This window comes from Aulostomus chinensis, chromosome 7 (assembly GCF_037954235.1).
Source record: "Aulostomus chinensis isolate RoL2024-O1b breed Wild chromosome 7, RoL_Achi_v1.0, whole genome shotgun sequence".
NCBI lineage: Eukaryota > Metazoa > Chordata > Actinopteri > Syngnathiformes > Aulostomidae > Aulostomus > Aulostomus chinensis.
In genome coordinates this window covers 9,565,033-9,580,728 of record NC_141326.1, presented here as the reverse complement: position 1 = coordinate 9,580,728, position 15,696 = coordinate 9,565,033, and the positions used below count along the sequence as shown (strand labels likewise).

Genomic DNA, 15,696 nt, shown 5'->3' with positions numbered 1-15,696 from the left:
ATACACAACCAAAGAAATGAGCAAAATCATTCACACAATACTTAATTATTTAGTGGACGCTGTGTTGTGACAGGAAACATGAATAAATCTACTACCTTTTTTTATTATTTTTAATTGTTAAGTAATGCAGTGCAGTTTTCTTTTGTTCATCTCCATACCGCTTTCAAGTGTCCTTTTTTTTCTCCATCCAAAGACTATGTATATATTTGTTAAAGGTTAAAATTTTGTTGGGACATTTGAAAGGGGGAGGGGAGGGAAAAATACAAAACAAACAAACAAACAAACAAAAAAAACAGTCACTTTTTACAAATGTCACATTGTACCACACCATCTGACCTCTGACCACCATCAGCCCTCCTGCAAAAAATAAACAGATGGGAATCACAGCTTCTGTCTCACACATTTGCATTCCTCTCACCCTCAGTCACATGTTAGCCCATCTATGTAATCCATACGGGAGGAAGCGCTTTCTTTATTATCAATTTTGATTTGTTTACAACTGTGTCTCTAGTGTTCTTAGCTAAATTATCAAATATATTTGTTTTTGTGGATAAGAAACAGAGTAGCAAATGCCAAGAGGAGAATAAGAAAACCTACATGACCAGCATTTTATTTTATTTATTTTATTACCCCAGAAATGACCGTTTATGGAGCCTGTTTATGCCATATGAGTATTTAATTTAGCATGTGGCGGGCATGAAAAATAAAGTGCAATTCTCAGGTATAATGAATTGAGGCAATTGGACTCACCTCTTGTCAGCGAAGACGTTTCGCCTCTCATTCAAAGAGCTTCTTCAGTTCTTATTTTCCCACCAGAAAATTTGAACTGAAGGAGCTTCTTGGATGAAAGGCAATTCTGTTTCTCCTCGATGCTGCGTCCTCAGCAATTTTACTTCCTCTTCAACCAGTGATGGTGATGGGGAGGTATAATGCAGAGGAAGATGAAGGATAGGGAGAATGATGAAGGGATGGACAGGCAAAGGATGAAACAAGGATGTCATGGTGTTTGTGTGATTTCTGCTACATCCTTGTAGCTGTTAGGGGCAGCAAATGTTGAGTCAATATTCTTGTTACTGTTATGAGGGAGATTAGCTGAGACCGGGCTTGTTTCTATTTGAGGAATAATGAAGAGTGTGTCTCCACACAAATCCTGTGCCTCTCTTGCAGCTATTAGTCTTCCCATTCGCCCGTAATCTTCCTCTCTCCCTCCAGAGGAATGTAATGCATTTGATGGTTCATTGTTCATCTTCCTGTTTAATTTGTAAAATACGTGGAGAGGGGTTTGTTGATGCATAGCAGTCAAAGAGTGGGAAAAATGTGGAATTCCTTGGGTGCCATCATCTCGCCAGATGATAATTCTTTCATAGGCACCTTACTGTAGATGAACAGAACAACAAAGTCATCTTGACTGTGGAAAACCTTCCCTGACAAACATACTTGATCCGACCCTTGAAAGTACAGGAGGGAAGGCTTTGCTTGATGTCAGTCTGAAAGTGAGAACTCTGTTGCTTACTTTCCACAGCTCTTTTATTTTTAGAATCTTGACTTTTTTCTGCCGTGGGGAACCTCCCAAATGACCTGGATGTAAAGATTCATTTGACACACTTGTTCATTAACAGAGAAAGGGAGCAAAAAGGAAGGTTTTCATGGGCTCCCATGACAACATGAGAATGCTGAGAAGAGACCATGGAGAGGCAGCTTTGTGAAACTCATGTAGCCCCACTTCTCAGCCTCCCAATAATTCACTCTGGTCCTTGCAGAGTAAAGGTGTCAGCCAAGACATTCACGCAGCCAGTTCATCTGAACAGAGAAATGGAACATTGAAAGGAAAACACAGGAGGGGATGGGGGAGGACAAGTGGCTCTTTTAATGACTTTGGGGTGTGATGGGAATGCTGTTAATGAGGAGGGCTGGGATAAGAAGCTATACTTCCCACGTATAAAGACAGACAAGCCTTGGAGCAGCCTGAGAACTCGGCTCAGCCAGCTCACTGCAGTTACAACTGACAAAAACCAGGAGAGTTCTGCAGACCACAAAAGTGTGGGCTGAATAGAGTTTGACTGTGAAGCAGGCGAAGATGGCACTGAGAATGAGTTGTTCCCTTTTCCCTCTCCTCTGCTCCCTTCTCCCACAGAGACAGTGGCATCTCTCTGATGGAGATCAGAAAGGTGGGAGATGGAAAGTGAGTGGGAGAAAGAGGGAGAAGAGAGAGGCAGTAGCCCCAGGAGGGTACATCTCCAGTTGGTAATTCCACTGGGGCTTTCCCCATCGCTTCTCAGTTTCCATCTCCAGATGAAAAATAAATAACCTGCTCAGACAGCCTCCCTCTCCTGTGAGAGAAAAAGAGACGGATCCTTCCGAAGAGCGCTGCTCACTTTCCATGTGGTTATCATTCTGTCTACCCTCTTTAACTTATTTTCTTACACTGTGACATGTATATTTGTATGCTTTGTAGCATATAGTGTTATAAGACTTAACTGGACGTATTCAATTTGCTAGGACTTTGACAATTACAGAACAGAATAAATCTGTATTCACATGTTTAATCTTCTGAAAATCTAAAAAAAAGACATAATCCTTTTTGTCTTTATTCCTCTTCCGTTCAGCAAATTCTGCTTCATGATGAGTCAGATTCTGAAGTATAAAATGGATTACTACCTAGATACCTGTAGATAACAACGTGGCTTACATAGACAATTGGAGCTCCTTCTGGGGAAAGCCTGGTCTGATTCGGAGAGATGGCGTCCATCCTACTTTAGATGGTGCATCTTTCTTATCTAGGAACATAGGCCAATTTATTAGCAATACGAATCCCTGACAAGCAACCAGAGTTCAGACCAGCAGGCAGAGCTGCAGTTTAACACGCCCCTCTGCTGGTTCCTTCGTGTTGTCACCCACCCAGCCTATAGAAACTGTGTCTGCCCCGAGGCTTTATAAGCCTGCACCAAAATCTGGAGGAGTAATTTATAGCAACTTAGTTCAAATTAAAACCACTGCTCCAGTAAATCAACCCAATACAACTATTAAATGTGGTTTGCTTAATATTCGATCTCTTGCATCCAAGTCTCTCCTAGTGAACGATATAATTACTAATTATCAGATTGGTGTATTAGCACTCACTGAAACCTGGGTGCAGCAAGATGAGTATGTTAGTTTAAATGAATCTTCCCCTCCTGGTTACATTAACTACCATGTACCTCGCACCACTGGCAGAGGAGGAGGAGTAGCTGCAATCTATCAGTCAAATTTGGTGCTTAACCCTCGACCTAACAGTTCCTATAACTCATATGAGAGCCTTATTGTCAGCTTTTCCCACCAAGACTGGAAAGCAGAGAAACCACTCTTACTTGCTGTGGTGTACCGTCCTCCTGCACCTTATTCTGAGTTCTTAGAAGAATTCCCTGACTTTCTGTCAAACTTGGCATTGAACTCAGACAAAGTCATTATAGTGGGTGACTTTAACATCCATGTGGACGTCAATGATGATTCTCTGGCCACTGCGTTTAAGTCGCTTCTTGATTCTGTTGGCTTCTGTCAGAGGGTAAACAAACCCACTCACACTTTTAATCACATCCTTGATTTAGTACTCACTTATGGAATAGAAGCTGACCGCATCATAGTTCTTCCTCAAAACCCTGTCTTGTCTGATCACTCCTTAATTACATTTGAATTTACTTGAACAAATTATATCCTACCTGGGAAAAAGTCCCGCTTCAGTAGATGTCTATCTGACACTGCTGTTTCTAGATTTAAGGAGCTTATTCCAGCAGAGCTTGCTGCCCCACCTTGTAGTGATATAATGGGCAGTTATGCTGATTTCACCCCCTCGCAGGTAGACTATCTTGTGGACAGCACTGCAGCAGCACTCCTTGGGACACTTGATGCCATAGCTCCCCTGAAGATGAAGGTTATCAACCAGAAAAGAATAGTTCCCTGGTACAGCCCAGAGCTGTGTGCCTTAAAACAGAAGACCAGACAACTGGAAAGGAAGACACATTCCAGCCAGTACGAGGAAGTCCACCAAGCCTGGAAGGAGAGTTTATTAATATATAAAAAAGAACTCCGTAATGCCAGAAGCACTTACTACTTGTCCCTGATAGAAAAGAATAAGAACAATCCCAGGTTCCTCTTCAGCACCGTGGGCAGGCTCACCAAGAACCATAGTGCTGTTGAGCCATGCATCCCCCCAACTCTCAGCAGTAACGACTTCCTTTCTTTCTTTACTGAAAAGATTGTGAATATTAGAACGAAGATTGCCAGTAATGGAGGACAGACTACAGTCCCCATAGAAGCACCTCCCAGACTTGGTGCATACTTGGACAGCTTCTCCCCCATCGACCTGTCAGAATTAACTTCTGCAGTCGGTTCCTCCAAGTCAGCCACTTGTCTGCTGGATCCCATCCCAACAAGCCTCCTTAAGGATGCCTTCCGTCTAGTCAACACTTCTATATTAAATCAAATTAATCTTTCCTTAGTCAACCCTTTACTTAAAAAAACCTTCTCTTGACCCAGATGTATTAGCCAACTATAGGCCAATATCCAACCTCCCCTACATCGCCAAGATCCTTGAGAAGGTTGTCCTGGAGCAGCTACATGAACATCTGCACAGCAACGAGCTTTCTGAAGCCTTCCAATCTGGATTCAGGGAACACCATAGCACTGAAACAGCACTGGTCAGAGTCTCTAATGATCTTCTTATAGCTTCAGACAGAAGTCTTGTTTCTGTGCTTGTCCTTTTGGAGCTCAGTGCTGCATTTGACACCGTCGACCACAGCATCCTGCTACAGAGACTAGACCATGACATTGGGATTAAAGGAACTGCCCTAAAATGGTTTAAGTCCTACTTATCTGACAGGTTTCAGTTTGTTAATGTTAATAATGACCATTCTGAGTATAGCAGAGTTACATATGGTGTACCACAGGGTTCAGTTTTAGGACCGATTCTCTTCACTCTTTACATGCTCCCATTAGGTGACATAATCCCGAAGCACTCGATCAACTTCCACTGTTATGCAGATGACACACAACTTTACTGGTCGATGGAGCCAGACGACACAAGCCAGCTTACTCATCTGCAAGACTGCCTGAAAGACATTAAATCCTGGATGTCCTCTAACTTCTTAATGCTCAATTCAGATAAAACTAAGGTAATCATTTTTGGACCTAAACACCACAGGGACACACTCTTGAATCGGATCTCTACTCTAGATGGCATCACCCTAACTCCTAGTACAACTGCAAGGAACCTTGGGGTCATTTTTGACCATGACCTTTCCTTCAGCTCCCACATAAAGCATGTGACTAGGACCGCCTACTTTCATCTGCCAAGTATCGCTAAGATTAGGAATATCCTTTCCCAGAGTGATGCTGAAAAACTGGTGCATGCATTTATCACTTCTCGGCTGGACTACTGCAACTCTCTCCTGTCAGGATGTCCTAAATACTCCCTAAAGAGTCTCCAGCTGGTCCAGAACGCTGCAGCGAGGGTTTTGATGGGAGTTAAGAAGAGAGAACACATCTCTCCCACTTTAGCTTCTCTCCACTGGCTTCCTGTAGGATCTAGAATCGACTTCAAAGTCCTTCTGCTGACTTATAAGGCTCTTAATGATAAAGCTCCATCCTATTTGAAAGAGCTCATTAGTCCCTACTGTCTGACCAGAGCACTCCGCTCCCAGAATGCAGGTCTTTTAGTGATTCCCAGTATCAATAAAAACAGACTGGGAGGTAGAGCCTTTAGTTACCGGGCTCCTCTACTGTGGAACCAGCTCTCTCCATGGGTCAGAGAGGCAGACACTTTAACTACGTTTAAGTCCAGGCTTAAGACTTTCCTCTATGACAGAGCCTTCAGTTAGGACTGGTTCAGGTAGCTCTGAACCATTGATAGCTATGCTGCTACAGGCTTAGACTGCTGGGGGACACATCAGGTTACATGGAGCCCTTCCCTCCTCTCCCCTCCTCTCCCCCTCTCTCCTCCTCTCCTCCCTGCACATTTTTGGAACTGTCACTACCACTACTTGTTGCACTTTGTAGTTTGGCCTTGGTGTCTCGCAGTCTCTCTGTGTTTCCACAGATCCACCAGAGCCCCAACCGCCGCCTGCATCGCCCCCCCCCCCTCTTATTCCCTACTGTTACAACGGCCTGCGCTCCCCTTCCATGAACCAGTCTGCCATCCAGTCCCACATCAAGCTGGCTTGCTCTCCCTGCCTTCCCTTCCAGAAGCTTCCTTCTTCAACTGTTATTAACATTTTCATGTTTACCACATTTTGTATTGTAAACTGTTTTCTTCTCTGTAACATCTACTGCACGTCTGTCCATCCTGGGTGAGAGATCCCTCCTCTGCTGCTCACCCTGAGGTTTCTCAGATTTTTCCCTGTTAAAAGGGTTTTCTATGGAGTTTTTCCTCAGTCGATGTGAGGGTCTAAGGGCAGAGGATGTTGTTATGATGCCATGTGAAGCCCTTTGAGACAAACTGTTTGTGAAAACGGGCTATACAAATAAAATTGCCTTGCCTTGCCTTGCCTAGCCTTACCTTCTCCCTCTGAGTACTATTTCCTTCTAGGCTTCGTCAAGGTACAATCTTGTTTTTGTACACTGAATAAGAAAGATTTACTCACATCTTTCACATTAGCTCCACGCATGAGCCAGACTGTCAGAGCACAGCAGCTGGTGCTGCCATCCACTGAAGTTAAAGGCTAGTCTGGCACAAGATTGTTCTGGAAAGTGCTGTGAGGCTTATGGCGTTGTCAGGAGACAGACTCTTGGCTGATTGTGCATGACGAGTTATCCTCGCTATCTGATGCTTCTCCTTGGGCTTTCATGTTCAAAGCTGAGCAGAGGAGCGAACGTCTCTCATGTATACAGTATGTCTCGCTGTGATTGCGCCCTTTTAGCTGTATTTGTAATAGTCTCTTATTCACAAATTATAAATTCAGATATTTATATTTTTAAAAGATTGTAGTATGGCTACTGACGAAAACTGTTTTCGCTGCCTTTTCTACATGGTTTGTGTGGTCAAAACATATTTGCTAACTTGGTTCTGCTAAGGCATATATTTCCATATTATATTAGCATATTCTCTCTTATAAAGATGCACAGTTCCTCGCTTCTCCTCTCTTCCTTTTGCAAAATAATGTTCTGTATCATAATCTAGCCTTCCAACCTCCCCTCATTTTTTCCTGTAGCATGTCAGCAATTCTTTCTTAACATGGCTATCAACTTTACTGTCACTGCTGATACCTGTAATGAATTCCCTGTTTAATGATTATATCGGACTGTAATTCTCCGATAAGAACTCTAGCATTGAGCCTTGTAGGGAATGGAATGGCTTCACTCCTGTGCTCTCTCTTTTGTATGTTTGTTGCTTGTTCAGAGCCTGATGAAGTCTGAAACGAGAGGCACAAAGAAGTAGAACTGGCGAGAATTACTTGGATCATGGTGGCTCCCTTGCAAATTTAATTTCATAACCGGTATACTTTATCGATCCATAAACACTCAAAAATTACTATTTGTGCATGTTCTTGTGAGTTCTTTCACAAGCACCTGTCAGCTGTAAAGGCAAGCCAGAATCTGGCCAGTGTTTCATCATGTCTCACCATCATATTCCCCTCCCCCGGATGCCATTGACAGAGCTGGATTATATGCAAGTGACACAAGTGGTCAGTTTTGTAGCACATCATATTATTTTTTTCTTGGCTTACTGATGAAATTTTAATCCAAAGAATCTAATATCGAATTGGACCGAATAATTTCAGGAGAGTGGTACAGTAATATATTTTAACATTGTGCTTATACCAAGCAACATTTTAGTATTCAATTTTTTTGGGAAATAATTGCTGCAGTTAAGATGATTATGCTCTTTGATGGGAGCCTGACCTCATTGTTTTTTATTGGTGAAGCAAAGAAACATAATAAGAGACTATCAGAATTTATACAGCATAAAAGCTTCTGCCTGCACTGCAATGTTTAATCAGAGTGCGACTTTATTTGCATTCGATCTGCAAAATTAGCCTGAGTAATAAGTCTTCAAAAAAAGAGACGCAACAACTTTGTCATGTACATACACTATGGAACCTCTTCTTTCTACCACTATAGATAATAGCGCATTGTGATCAGTCCTGGGTTTGAATACAGGGGTAAAATAGAGAGACAGATGTGTACAAACCAGACCTCAAATAGCCCTGGAAGAAGATTATTACCTATTTTATATATATACATATACATATACATATATATACATATTTATCGTTGTATATAAATTTTTTAGGTCTCCCTGTCAGCTGTTGCCATGATTCATCTAAATAATAATAAAATAATCATTGACCAGGAAGCTCATTGCTATGTATCATCATTCAATTATAACTGATTGTGGGCATGTGAGGAATAGGAATCCTGAGTCAGAATTCATCTTTACACAAGACATCAATGGTCTCTCTGATGCTCCTGCTAACCAGTTAAATGTGTGATGTAAGTTTACACTCAACAATGCTTACACATTGCGCATATAATGTAAGGATGCACAATCTCACGCATACTTAATTATCTATATCCCAAGGTCTGCAGCTGTCTGTACAATATGAATTCTTATAACTGTGTAATTCCACAAGTATTTGTGGAGAATATATGTATTGTAATTCTAAGGAAAGGCCATGGAGCCATTGCACCCAAACTAGTTCATGTTCATAAAATCATGAATACGGGAAATAAGATTGTTTGTAATATACCTCACACATTATGAGATTACTCATTGGCAAACATAACACTGGCTCAGGCTCCTTCAACAGCAGGCTATGGGTTAACTCAAATCAAAAGCTTGTGTCTTAGGAGCACAACCTTGCAAAGTAAATGTTAAGGTTTTGCCTATTAGAATATGAAACATTTATAATAAATATTACCCAAACTTTATTTATTCAGGAAGTTGAATGGATTTGAGAAATCATACTCAGAATCACAGTTGTCCTATGCAGAATGACAAAAGAATGAACAGCTGTCAATATCCTGCTTGTGAAGTTGACAGCAGATTTTTGTATATCATGAAGTATCCCAAATAGAAAGGGTACATTCTCAGATTTTGACCTGAATGTGAGTGAATCCAGATGTAATTTGTAGCAGACGCAGATGCACAACCTGGCCTGATGTCAGTGGAGGGAAGGCCGTGTAGTCACCAGAAGGATCTGTGTATAACTTTGAGTGGACAGTGTTTGACTGTCACTTTCAAAAACACTCTGAAACCTTCTCTGGGTACCATGAATATACTTTAAGACAATCTAATCAGTACAGCTGCACGTGCATATCCAACTATTATTATATAATATTATTATATGTAATGATGCATATCTCTCTGAGTCTCTCACCTTCTTGGCTCACTCATTCACCCAAACAATTCTCTCTATATAAATTGTTGTTACCTCACCCCACTTCTCATATTCTATGTTATCTAAAAAATTTACCATGTCTCCCTTTTTTATTTTCTGAATTGCATTTCAAGATGGACATGCGTGTGCCTGGTTGTTCAATCATTTGCGTCTTTGTATCGAATAAGCTTTTAGACTCGGGATGTCACACTTCTTTAAGCTTCCTTCAGTCTATGCCTCCTCCTGCAGTATCGTCGGAACTATTCTCATGCCTTTCCTCTCAAAGGTTTTTTTCGAGGCCTTTCATAAAAAAGTCACACATTTCAAGAAAGAGATTTCATAGTGGTGATTTACTGCACTCTCTCCTCATGCCATCTAGGTCTTTCATCTTTGTGGCCCTTTGCTCAAACTACCTTTCAGCAGACTTCTTCTGACTTATGAAATTTGCAATTGTTTCCCTTTTTGTGCCATTTTTAGTATCTTATTCACCAATGAATCAGCTTCATACTGTTCTCTCAATCCTGAAGACAGGGTCTTCACAAAAACAGATCACAATGTCTACAAAGACTCAAATATTTCTGATGGAGCCAAACTCATTACCTCTCCCATCTTAAACAATTGACAGCTACCATACCAGAGAAGACCTCCGACAGGAGGGTGATGAGGAATCCATTTCACAGTCAGATGAAGTCAAAGGAACATTTCCTTGTCAAAAATAATTAATCAAAGAGACAAGACTGGCCTGAGTGAAAGCACGAGCCACAGGGATTTTTCTGCAGAGTAAAATGTTTCACATTACAGTCAGACCTACTCTCCTCCCTGTCGTCTTTGTCACTATTTTCCTCCAGAGCTCAATCAGTCAGCCTTTCCTCTTCTTTCCTGCTTGACATTTAGACTAAATCCTTATAAAGTCACTGGATCGACCATTTTAATTCAATATCTGCCTTGACTGCACTGATTCCATGTTGTTTCTCAGTGACATCCCTTAGGTGCAGAACAATTTCAGGAATGCTTAACGATAAGGAAATCATAAGGATGATGGACTATTTATTTATTCTTTTTAGTCCTTACTGTAAACATGTCTTTACTAACCTTTAGTCTTTTTTTTTTTTTTTTTTTTACATTTTTGCATCGTTTGAATTTGATATTTCTTACTGGGAAGGGTTGGGCTCGTCACCTTCTTGACATCAGTCCTGTTTACGTGTCTAGGCTGATATGACAGCGGTTGTTTTCCTTTTTTATAGGGGTTTTTATCAATAACTCTCTCTCCCCTAACCTCCAGACTCACACTAATCTGTAAAGATCATAAGAGCATCATTGGTGAATGATCACAAGACACAACTCTCAACTGTCAAAACATTAGTAACCGCTATCTAAACTTTAAGTAATTTACATAAATGAAACCCTCATGTAAAGTGTTGCTAGATTTTCAAACTTTGACAGAAATATGCGGATGGATTTATTTTTGGAAAAAAAAAGTTCACATCCGTGAATATGGAATGTATCAAGTTTTCATTTCTCTTACAACTCATTTAAATCCCATGGGATTTGTAGTTAGTTTTTGTGTCAACCTCAAAATAACAACATATTGCTGAGAAGCCTATTGAAATAAACAGACATCATCTTGCACTACCTTGCCAAATACAACTTGAAATTTGGAAATAGTGGCCCCTGTTTTTGAATCACTTCTGTCTGGATTTTAAGAAAGACTGTTTGTCAGTGGCAGCTTAACATAAATTACAAGCATTCATGATTGAATACATATTTAGACACACATATAGGCTTGCAGCGATAAAGAGAATACGCCTGGAAAGCCTGTAAGCTCTCATATTGTCGACTGACAAATGGAGTACATAGCCGAGATTTGTGTTAATTAAAATCATACTTGATTTTGCTGCATTCCAATTTAATGAAGTCACAGATCATGTAATTGAGAAATTAAAAAAAAATACATTCTTTGTTTTGCATAATTTTGTTCCATCATAATTCCCTCTTTAAAGTCTGTTAATTTGTTTTATCTAATCACCATCATCTTGGTCATTTAATGAAAAATATGAATTTCATTTACATTTTGTCTAAGGTTTTTTTTTTATGTTTCTCAGGACTTCTGTTATCATAAACAAATTCAAATGGAATAAAACCTTTGTGTCAATAAGGGCATTTGTTCACCACAACCCTCCTCCTGAAGTCAGTATGTGTATTTAACAGCTGCAAAGGAGGGCCATGTTTTATAGTATACGCCACAGAGGTCAGTTGCAAGATGAGGGAGTGAGCATTCTGCAATTCTCGCCATTTTTTGTTTGTTACATTGATAGGTGAAAAATTTCTAACTTTTATTTAAAACGCATCAGTTTTTAGCGTCACTGCTTATCCATCAATCCAACCACAGTGGTGGAGAGGCAGGACAAATACCACAAAGACCAACCATCACGTCTGCGTTCTTATCCTTCCATCCATCCTTCCATCCATCCCTTGTTCTTGGCTGTCTGGTCACTGACTGATTTGGTACAGCAAGAGCCCTTCACCAGAGCCTGATGGATTTACCATTACATAATGACAAATGGCAGGCACAGCTGAGCTGATTTCAGCACTTACTGCTCCTTTGGGAGACTGTGCTCACCACACTGTCCACCCCCACCCAAGACCTTAATTGAACGAGTGGCTCTGCAGCCAATTGATTCAACCTGACATGCATTTCTGGTAATTTCCAGTGGGTGATGTAGTGTGACCTGCAGGTCAAAATATGCTGTGATCTAGAGCAGAAGGGACTGACATTAATCGTGATTCGTTGGACTTGCGACTCTTAAAGAGAGGGAGATTGTCTGTGTGAGTTTATGGGAGTGAACAAGAAAAGAGCTGATAAGATCTTTGATATGACAGGACATCCATCGCACTGATAGATGTTAAAAGTGTAATGAGATAATAAATGTTGCCTCTGCATCCATATGTTGGCAATTTTATATTGCCATTTAAATTGGAAGTATGACACTGAAACATTTATGATGCGTATATGTTCTACGCAGCAGCTCACCTCAACCAGCAATGGGGTTGTGAAAATCAGCATCAGTGTCATTCTTATGAAGTTCATAAATTGCTGAACTGATACATTTTGATGGTATTTGCAGTGACATAATTGTCTTTTTTAAATTTTTTTCCTACTTTGTATGTTTCTCGACACTTGCTGGTACTTTCTGGTTAAAAAAAAGAGCCAATTATCTTCTCTTTGAGTTAAAATAGCCAAGCAACACAGCAGTATAGAGTTCTAATATTTTTTGGTCTCAACTCCCTCTCCTGTCCATGTGTTTCTCTGTTATATATGTATGTGTATACAAATATTGACAGGCAGTTTGATTATAAGAGACAACAAAAGGTCTTCTCTGACGAAAGTGGACTTTCCTTGTTTTCATTACTCTCCAGCAGAGTCTGCCAGTGAAGGACTGATAATGGAAACTAAAGCTAGTCTAAACAAACTGGATATTGAGCTCCAGATGCTCTGTTTTCTGGAACACTAAAAGTAATTTAATAAATTAGAGCTGTGAAAATCAGCGTTAGCTTCAAGTATATTTTATTGACTGTAGAAATTCAGAACATCATATTATTGTAATGCTTGCATAGTATATACTATATACTATGCTAGTATCATAATAATAGTATAGCATATAGTATATTTAAATTATTTCTAACCAGAATGTCTGACAGGTGATTTTCCTACACCAAACATCAATTTTGAGGGTGGTTTGATGATCAAATACAATTTTTCACATTATCTGAAATACGTCATATGAATACTTCATATCATTGTTTTCATTGATAATGGCCAATACATGCACCATTAGTTATATATCAGGGGAGTACTGTCATTTAGCAGTTTTTTTTCTCTTAAAGCAGGACTTCTGCATCTACTGTAACTGCATATCAGAACAATGCAATACTGCAACACTGTCACAGGTCTGCATGCTATAGTATCATATCTCCTCCACTGGTCTGAGCTCTGGTATTTATTTTATAAAAGGTAGTTGTTGGGGGTACAAGAAAGAACTCTGCACAGTTGTATGGAGAGAGAGAGTCATATAGTGTTCAGGCAGTGTAATTGCAGTGTGTCACTGTCAGTGAAAAACTTCAGATGTTTAGAACTGCATAGTAAAGTCTGTATAAACTGACGCAAAACTATATCAGCCTTTACACTCATCACTTCCCTTATCCTTAGAACACCCACAAAGCACTACCATCAGAAGCATCAGCTACAACAAAATGCAGACCATACAGTCTGCATGTTTAAGGTCCGAGTGTGGTTCTTCCGTCTAAATTTCAAAGACTATAAATACTCTGGACTGGACACTCTATATAAAACTGTCTCCGTGCTGAATATATACTGTATATGTGTGTGTGTGTGTGTGTGTGTGTGTGCGTGTGTATCTGTCTGTCTGTCTGTGTTTTACAATATTGATGTGGTTGATAACAACAATGATAGTGATTACAATGACAAAGTCATATCCATCATCACTGTCACCCACATAGTAGGCAATAATTTGTAATCTTTTTAACCATGATTTGGCCCAGGAATAGACAGTTGTTTCCCAAATTACCATGCACAATTGATTTGGTATTATGGGAGTGGTATGTTTTACAATGATGATGTTGTTAGGAATGAAGCAATTTTTCAATCTCACGTCATACAGGATAAAATAATCTAAACATGCAAAATCAGCAAAATCTCACCCACCTCATTTATATTTTATCACGTCTGGCCCTGACACTCTTCCTCCCAAAAAAGGAAAATATAGCATTCCAAGTATTGTGCAACTTCCATTCAATGGAAGTATCTCAAGTAGACACCAACAGAGTAGTGAAGATTCTGGCACTCTGCTTCTCTAGGCAGGGCGAGTTGTCATTGTGTGAGGAAAAACATTGAATTTGTTGGCCTTGTTGTTGCCTAGAAGTTAGGACTTTAGTCTTGACATATTAGACTAATAATTCTTACCACTGGACTTGCAATGAGGCAGTCAAAGCAAGGTCTGAAAAGCACTCGAGCACTTATCACCAAGGCACTTTTTTTCTCTGGCCCTAATTAAAGTTGCAAGTAGAGATGAGTGGGCCCTTACACCCCTGCAAATGTCACAGTGTGTGGCTGTTGAGAAAGAGAGTGGTGAAACCTGACAAGTTGTTGGTATGTTACAGGAAGGAGAAGACTAATGTGTGCACTATGGTGAAATATCGCTTCCTCCACCAAGCAGTGCTTGAAAACCCACCCATCCATTTTCTGTACCGTTTATCCGTTGAGGGTTGCATTGGGGACTGGAGCTTTCCCAAGCTGACATTGGGCAAGAGGCGAGGTACAACCTGGACAGGTCGTCAGGGCCATCGGGTGCAAATTAGGAGCCGACACTGAATTATCTAAAAATAATATGAAAATTAGATGTGGACTATTTAATAACAGATCTCTGATGCCAAAAACTGTTTTAGTAAATGAATTAATATCTGACAATTGCATTGACTTACTCTGTCTCACAGAAACCTGGCTGTGTGATGATGAGTATATTAGTCTTAATCATGGGTCGGCAAACCGCTGCTCATGAGCTGCATGTGGATCTTTCAGCCCTATGCTGCAGCTCCCTTTGGCTTTGGGAAGTAAATAATGAGTATTTGATTTAAATGTATTTTATGTTATTTCATCAGTTTGTTAATGTAATTCTGAATTTGAAGGTTATGGTGATCTTGCAGCATTAAAATAAAACACGTTCAGTGTCTTGTCTTAAAAAATACTCCTTACAGTCGCGGATATGCGACACTCGCCGGCTTGCAGTTCATTGAACTTTTTGATCTGAATTGAAGCTGAACATCTAGTTGGATTTCCACAGAACTCGCTTTTATCTGACCATCAGTTAATCACTTTCGAATTTGTAGTCATCGACTACACTCTGCTAAGGAAATCATTAGTTTCGAGATGTTTGCCTGATCAGGCCATTGCTAGATTTAAGGAAGCAATTCCCATGATGCACTGGGCCTCTCTCTCCTCCTCTCTGTACTTGTATGTGTTATATATCAATCACACCAATATGTGTTACGAACTCATCTTCTTCTCCGGAGCCTTTGGACTTCCCCACATCCCAGATCTCAGCTGCTGCTGGAGGAGGCTACAGATCTAAAGAAGCTCAAGCTGCCACTGTTAGCATCACCTGTTCACGTCCCCGTCTGTCCATCAGTCTCTTCCCTTTCTCTCTCTCTTTATCTCTGTCCCACTCTTTCCTTCTGCATAAATGTCTTCTTCCATTATCTGTCTTTGTCTCTGCCCCGCTCTCCTGCTCTCTTTCCCCCCAACCGGTCAAAGCAGCAGGCCGTCCCCAGT

At 40.4% G+C, this 15,696-nt stretch overlaps 1 protein-coding gene across 4 annotated transcripts in view; it reads left to right on the top strand.

The window, feature by feature from the left end:
* Positions 1–15,696, top strand: part of lrrc4ca (leucine rich repeat containing 4C, genome duplicate a) — a 217,744-nt gene that overhangs the window by 171,229 nt on the left and 30,819 nt on the right. Inside the window, exon 1 of one of the 4 annotated variants that reach the window (XM_086208325.1) lies at positions 7,432–7,466. The exons of the other annotated variants lie outside the window; for them this stretch is intronic. The gene's annotated coding sequence lies outside the window, so the exon portion shown is untranslated. Of the gene's footprint in view, positions 1–7,431; positions 7,467–15,696 lie in introns of those variants that run through there. 4 annotated transcript variants of the gene reach the window in all.